This window comes from Chiloscyllium plagiosum, unplaced genomic scaffold (genome assembly GCF_037043375.1).
Source record: "Chiloscyllium plagiosum isolate Xiang-an unplaced genomic scaffold, Cpla_swu_hap1 HiC_scaffold_18, whole genome shotgun sequence".
Taxonomy (NCBI): domain Eukaryota; kingdom Metazoa; phylum Chordata; class Chondrichthyes; order Orectolobiformes; family Hemiscylliidae; genus Chiloscyllium; species Chiloscyllium plagiosum.
In genome coordinates this window covers 99483923-99490083 of record NW_028270156.1, presented here as the reverse complement: position 1 = coordinate 99490083, position 6161 = coordinate 99483923, and the positions used below count along the sequence as shown (strand labels likewise).

At 44.5% G+C, this 6161-nt stretch overlaps 1 long non-coding RNA gene across 2 annotated transcripts in view; it reads right to left on the bottom strand.

The window, feature by feature from the left end:
- Positions 1–1326: 1326 nt before the first annotated feature.
- LOC148147112 (uncharacterized) overlaps positions 1327–6161 on the bottom strand; it is a 75067-nt gene continuing 70232 nt past the window's right edge. For both annotated transcript variants that reach the window (XR_015760053.1, XR_015760055.1), the window contains one exon: positions 1327–1932. This is a non-coding gene — a long non-coding RNA (uncharacterized LOC148147112). The remainder of the gene's footprint in view (positions 1933–6161) is intronic.

Sequence of the window (6161 nt, the reverse complement as noted above, 5' to 3'; positions counted from 1 at the left end):
CCCGACCTCTCCGCCCCCACCCCACTCTAACCTATCACCCTCACCTTGACCTCTTTCCACCTATCACATTTCCAATGCCCCTCCCCAAGTCCCTTCTCCCTACCTTTTATCTTAACCTGCTGAACACACTTTCCTCATTCCTGATGAAGGGCTTATGCCCGAAACATCGATTCTCCTGTTCCTTGGATGCTGCCTGACCTGCTGTGCTTTACCAGCAACACATTTTCAGTTCCCACATTCTCCCTATGATAGTGTGGGTCCCCTCCAGGTGCACTGGTTTCCTCCCACAGCCCAAAGATGCGAAGGTTAACTTGTCCACAGTGTCCAGGAATGTGCAGACTAGGTGGATCAGCCATGGGAAATGCAGTGTTACAGGGATGGAGTGCTCTGGGCGTGATGTTCTTCGCATGGTCGATGGGGTTTGATGGGCCAATGTTCTCCTTCCACACTGTAGGGATTCTATTCTATGATTGAGGATAAAGGCTACACAGCAGGGTGTCCTTGGAGAAGGAGCATGTGGTGTGTATCAATGCTCTTGATGCCTTTACATAGAGGTGGGCACCGCAGGGGATATAGTGCTTTATCTCCACCGCTGCCCCCTCCGCACAATTCTACTTTGATTTCGTCCCTTCTCACTCTGTCACTTATAATGGTTTGCTTGGCCCGTAATGGGCTTTGTTTGGAAATATTCTATCGGTTACACAAATGGTTTACTGCTGGTGATTATATGTCTAGATTAGAGTGGTTCTGGAAAAGCACAGCAGGTCAGGCAGGATCCGAGGAGCTGGAAAATCAACATTTTGGCAAAAGCCCTTTTCCAGCACCCCTCTAATCTAGGCTCTGGTTTCCAGCATCTGCAGTCCTCACTTTTGCACTGCTGGTGATTATATATTAGCCAAAAGCAAAATGGCGTAATGATGATTTTGATGGTGGGAAGGTTGCTGTGATCACATTTCTGGGTCGGAGAAATAGGGAAAAAGAACGCTTCACGATTCACAGATCAAGAACTGAAAAGCAGTTAAATCAAACCAAAAGTTCAGAAAGGGAGGGAATATTTCCCTGGAGTTTGAGTAACTGGAAAGTGATGGTGTCCGGGAGAAGACAGGATTTTGTTTTACAAAAGATTAAAAGTTTTAAAACTGTTATATTCTGACAGATTAATTTATTTTCTTTAATTTTATTTGCTGTGCAAAAAAACTTTTACAACATTTTAAAACCAAAATTTACAAACCTTGTGTTAAAGATAAATGTGAAATAAAATCCATCAAACCATCCCTCACTGAAAACTGTTGTGGAAGTGCAATCTCCTGGAGAATCCCTGCCTACTCCTTCCTACCCGGGCTCTATGGCTATATACACACCTGGGAGATAGCAGCAGGTGGAGGCTATTCGGCCTTTCGATTCTGCTCCACCATTCAATGGGAAACAGCTGACCATCCAGCTCAGTCTCCTGTTCCTGCTGTGTTCCAATCCCCTTTCATGACTTTACCTCGAAGAACTATATCTAAGTCCTCCTTTGGTTTCACTGCCTTTTGTTCCAGTGACGTTGCTGTGTTACTGTGTGGGTGTAGGCAGGGGTAATGTGATGGTGCTGCCTCCTGGAGGATGCACTCAGCGTCCCTCATCATCCTGCAGTAACATCAACTGGGTTTCAGCAACTAGAGATAGAAACCATTTCCAGGATATGGGCATCACTGGCTCAGCCAGCATTTATTCCCCATCTCTAGTTACCCTTGAGAAGATGGTAGTGAGCTGCTGTTTGGTAGCATTCACAGTCATTTGGTGCAGATAGACCGACAATGCTGGGAGGGAGTGTTGCAGGATTTTGGCCGAGTGATTCTCTATCTTTGGATCTTCAAATGCTGGTTAACGTAATCACGATCGGCACATGATTTTGAGATTTCAGTCTGCAAATCTTCACCATCTAGCACCCTGTATAAAGGAATATGCACATATTAGAAATTCAGAATAGACTGTTTCTCTGGAATATCTTATTTTCCTTTCTTCCCTCAAAGCTGTAACCCTCCAGGCCACTTACTCTCTCCCACCATTCTGACTCTGCTACCCCCTAATGTAAACCCTCCACATTCTCATGGAGTTGCTGATAAACAGATCCATGCCACCACTTCCCGTCCCTGGTTAGACTCTGCACCCTTTCTGGGTTCACTTCCTTTCCCTTCAGTTGCTGCAAGTCAGTAATGTAACAGCAGAATGAAACAAAAGGAAACAGACAGGGAGGTGGCAGATCCTGGACAGAAGAGGAACCTTCAGTCTGGGAGAATGGGTCAGATCCTTCTTTGTTCCCCATTAGTTGATTCCCAACATTACAATGAATTGGGGATGGAGAGTGGTCCTACATGGGTGTGGTGACACCTTGAGCCCCCAACTGATCAATACTATAAGCAGATGCATTCCTCCTCCAGCCAATCATAGTGTGAAATACTTTCCGCAAAGTATACTTACCCAAAGCACATGCTCCAAAACCCGCCCACATTCTGTGCATGTACAATGCTGGGTTTCTCCGCACACGTATGGTCCTTGCCTCAGGGATTGTGGGAGTTGTAGTCTCCATTATGCCACTGGAGCCCTGTCTCTGGAAAGTGAATGAAAAGTGTGGACTGGAGGGTGTTGTGTATAGGATCCCCATTCAGACACACTGAACATATGGACTGTCACTGGGTTTTACTGAGACATCTGCTTCCACAACCTGATTTTCTGATGTAAGGAATATAGATTCAGCCAACTGGGGCGTGGGGTGGTTAATTGGAGGAGCAGGTTTTAAGCAGAGGTGGCTCAATAGTTAGCATTGCTGACTCACAGCGTCAGGGACCTGGATTTGATTCCAGCCTTAGGCGACTGTGTGGAGTTTACATGTTCTCCCCATGTCTGTGCGGGTTTCCTCTAGGTGCTCCAGTTTCATCCCACAGTCCAAAGATGTGCTGGTTAGGTGGATTGGCTATGCTAAATTCCCACAGTGTCCATGCCTGTGCAGGTTAAGCCATTAACCATGGGAAATACAGGGAATGGGTGAGTCTGAATAGAATGGTCATTTTTCGGTTGGTGTGGACTCTGCACTATAGGGGTTCTATTCTATTCTCATGAAGAAGAATGTACCTATCTCAATGTGCTGTGAATCTGTGGAATTCCCTATTCAAAATGCGGTGGATGCCAGGACAATGAGCAAATTTAATGCAGAGATACAGATGTTTAATTTGCAATGAGATGAAGGGTGAGAGAGAGCAGGCGGGAAAATCCAGCTGACACCGAGGTGAGCTTAATCATCATGGTATTAAATGCTGGAAAGGGCTGCATTGCCTCTCCTGTGCCCAATGCTTATCTTCTTACAGTAATAACTGGAAAGCTGAATCCAAAACTCACCACCTTCACCAAAGAAGATTTTCGGAAAATGCAGGATAGTCAGGTGGATTAGCGTTCCAAACTTAGTGCGGAAGCATGTAGGAGATAATGATTTTGAAATTTTAAACTGAAGGGAGTTAAAAATCACACAACAGGTTATAGTCCAACAGGTTTAATTGGATCACGACGAAGGAGCAACGCTCCGAAAGATAGTGTGTTTCCAATTAAACCTGAAGGACTATAACCTGGTGTTGAGATTTTTAAATTTATACACCCCAGTCCAACACCGGCATCTCCAAATCATGTAAACTGAGGGGAGACAGTGATTTATGGTTTTAGACTGTGTCGTACTTTTCACACCGTCCAGAATACTCTGTTGAGAATACCTATCCCGTACTTTATGACAAAGCCAAGGTCTCTGACAATGAAAACCAAAACACTGAGGTAACATAGCCTCACCTTGTAATCTGATGAAAAGACTTATGATAAGTCTGGTTGAATTTAGAATACAGTTGGAAAGCAGGAAGATTAAATCCAATCCCAAGATCCTGTGCTTGAACAAAGGAGACTACAATAGGATGAGGCAGGAGTTGGCTAATGTAGACTGGAAGCAAAGACTTTAGGGTGGGACAGTTGACAGACAGTGGAGGAATATCAAAGAATTTTTCAAACTGTTCAGCAAAAGTATATATCAGTGAAAAGGGAGGACTGTCGGAAATGGTGTAATCTGCCATGGGTGGCTAAGGAAATAAGGGAGTCTATCAAATTGAAATTGAAAGCATACAAATTGGCAAAGACCAAGGAGAAACTAGTAGATTAGAAAAACTTTAAAGCTCAACAGAAAGCTGGATGGGATTGGGGGAGAAAAGTGATGAGTAGCTATCCCCAGGGCCAGAATAGCAGTTTACCCTGCTAGAGGGGAACCTATTGTGTTGGGAACATATGGCCTCTGTAATTGTTGAAGCACTTAACTGTTACCATAGAGATAATCCTGATCAAGTTAAAAATCACAGCACACTCCAAAAACTTGTATTTCCAAATAAACCTGTTGGACTATAACCTAGTGTTGTGTGGTTTTTAAACTTTGTTGATCCCACCTCAACCCCGGCTCCTCCAAATCAGAATCTTGATAGACAGCCGCACTGAAACTGAAGCGCCTGTCAGGCACTTGAGGGAGCCAAAGGGGCGTGGGGGAGGGGTGTGTGGTTTAACCACAAAGTGCTGAACAGAACTCGACTTTTTAACTGCTGTTGCCATGGAGATAATCCTGAGAGATAGTCTCTATTCAAAGTTACAAACCACAAAGCTAGAAGAATGGGAGCCGTACACCGGACAGGCGGGGAGTTACCTGATGCTGCCTGGAGGCATTTTGCACGTAAAATATCCAGGTAACTACCATGTCTCATTAATAAAGATTCAAAGAAGACCTCTCAGAGTTCTGTGCCTAGTTATTCCTACCCAGCAGGGGTCAGGAATATGAGGACACAGCAGTCAGACTTCACAGTGAGGATATGAAGAACATGCCAGTAATTGATAAGGAGACTGAGGAAGGTGAGGACCTATAAATAACCATTATCATGAAAGAGTTAGAGCTGGGCAAGCTAATGGAGCTAAAGGTAGACAAGTCTCTTTGCCCTGATGGAATACATCCCAGGATACCAACAGAGTTAAGGGGAGAAATAGCAAATGCACTTAGTCATAGAATCCTACAGCAGAGACAGGCCCTTTGGTCCAAACTGGCCATGCCGATCAGAATGTCCATCCATGCTAACCCTATTTCCATGCACTTGGCTCATCTGCTTCTGACCCTTTCCTATCCATGTATTTTTCCAAATGCCTTTCACATGTTGTTAACAGACCCGCCTCAACCACTTCCACTGGCAGCTCAGTCTGTACACATACCACCCTCTGTATAGAACAGTTGCCCCTCAGGTTCCCTTTTAGTCTTTCTCCTCTAACCTTAAACTGATGCCCACCAGTCCTTATTCCCTGGGAAAAAGGCTGAGTGCATTCACCTTATCCATGCCTCTCATGATCTTATACATTTCTTTAATATATTCCCCCTCGGTTTCCTCTGCTATAAACAAAAGAGTCCTCGCTTGTCTAACCTCTCCCTGTAACTCAGACCCCTGAGACCTGGCATAATCCTTGTAAATTTCTTCTGCACCTTTCCAGTTTAATAACTAGAACCTACACTGCATCCATCACATTTCCCGTGTTTCCCCACGGCGCTGGAACCGACGTGACAACGCCAATGGATTACAATCCATGATCGATAATTAACTCCATTACAACAATTCCATTTTCACAGCTTTTTCCATGATGCAGGAATCCTTTTGTCTTTCTGGTTTCATGGTAAATTGTCCTCATACAAAACCAATCTGGGGCTTAACTGTTCCTGGGAAATGTGCCATGATTTTTTAGACTTTCAAAAACCAAATGAAATTTCTCTCCACAGTCCCCACGCTAACATGGACTTCGCTGTCTCAGTACTTTTTCCAGTCACGCTGACATTTGAAATATTCGTTCACGGGCAGAATACACACCTTTCCATCCAGACGAAAAGGCCAAAGATATCCAGATCGGCACGGATCCAGTAACTATCAAAACTGAACATGAAATTCACTGTGAATTTCTCAACTACAAATCCCCCCTTTCAGTACTATACAACAGAGAAAACAAAAAGTGCTGGAGATCCTCAGCAGGTCTGGCAGCATCTGAAATGGTGACAGATGCAGGAAACATTGCAGCCTTGAAGAAGTGTTTGGATGATTACACCGGGCACGTGCGCTTGATGACCAATA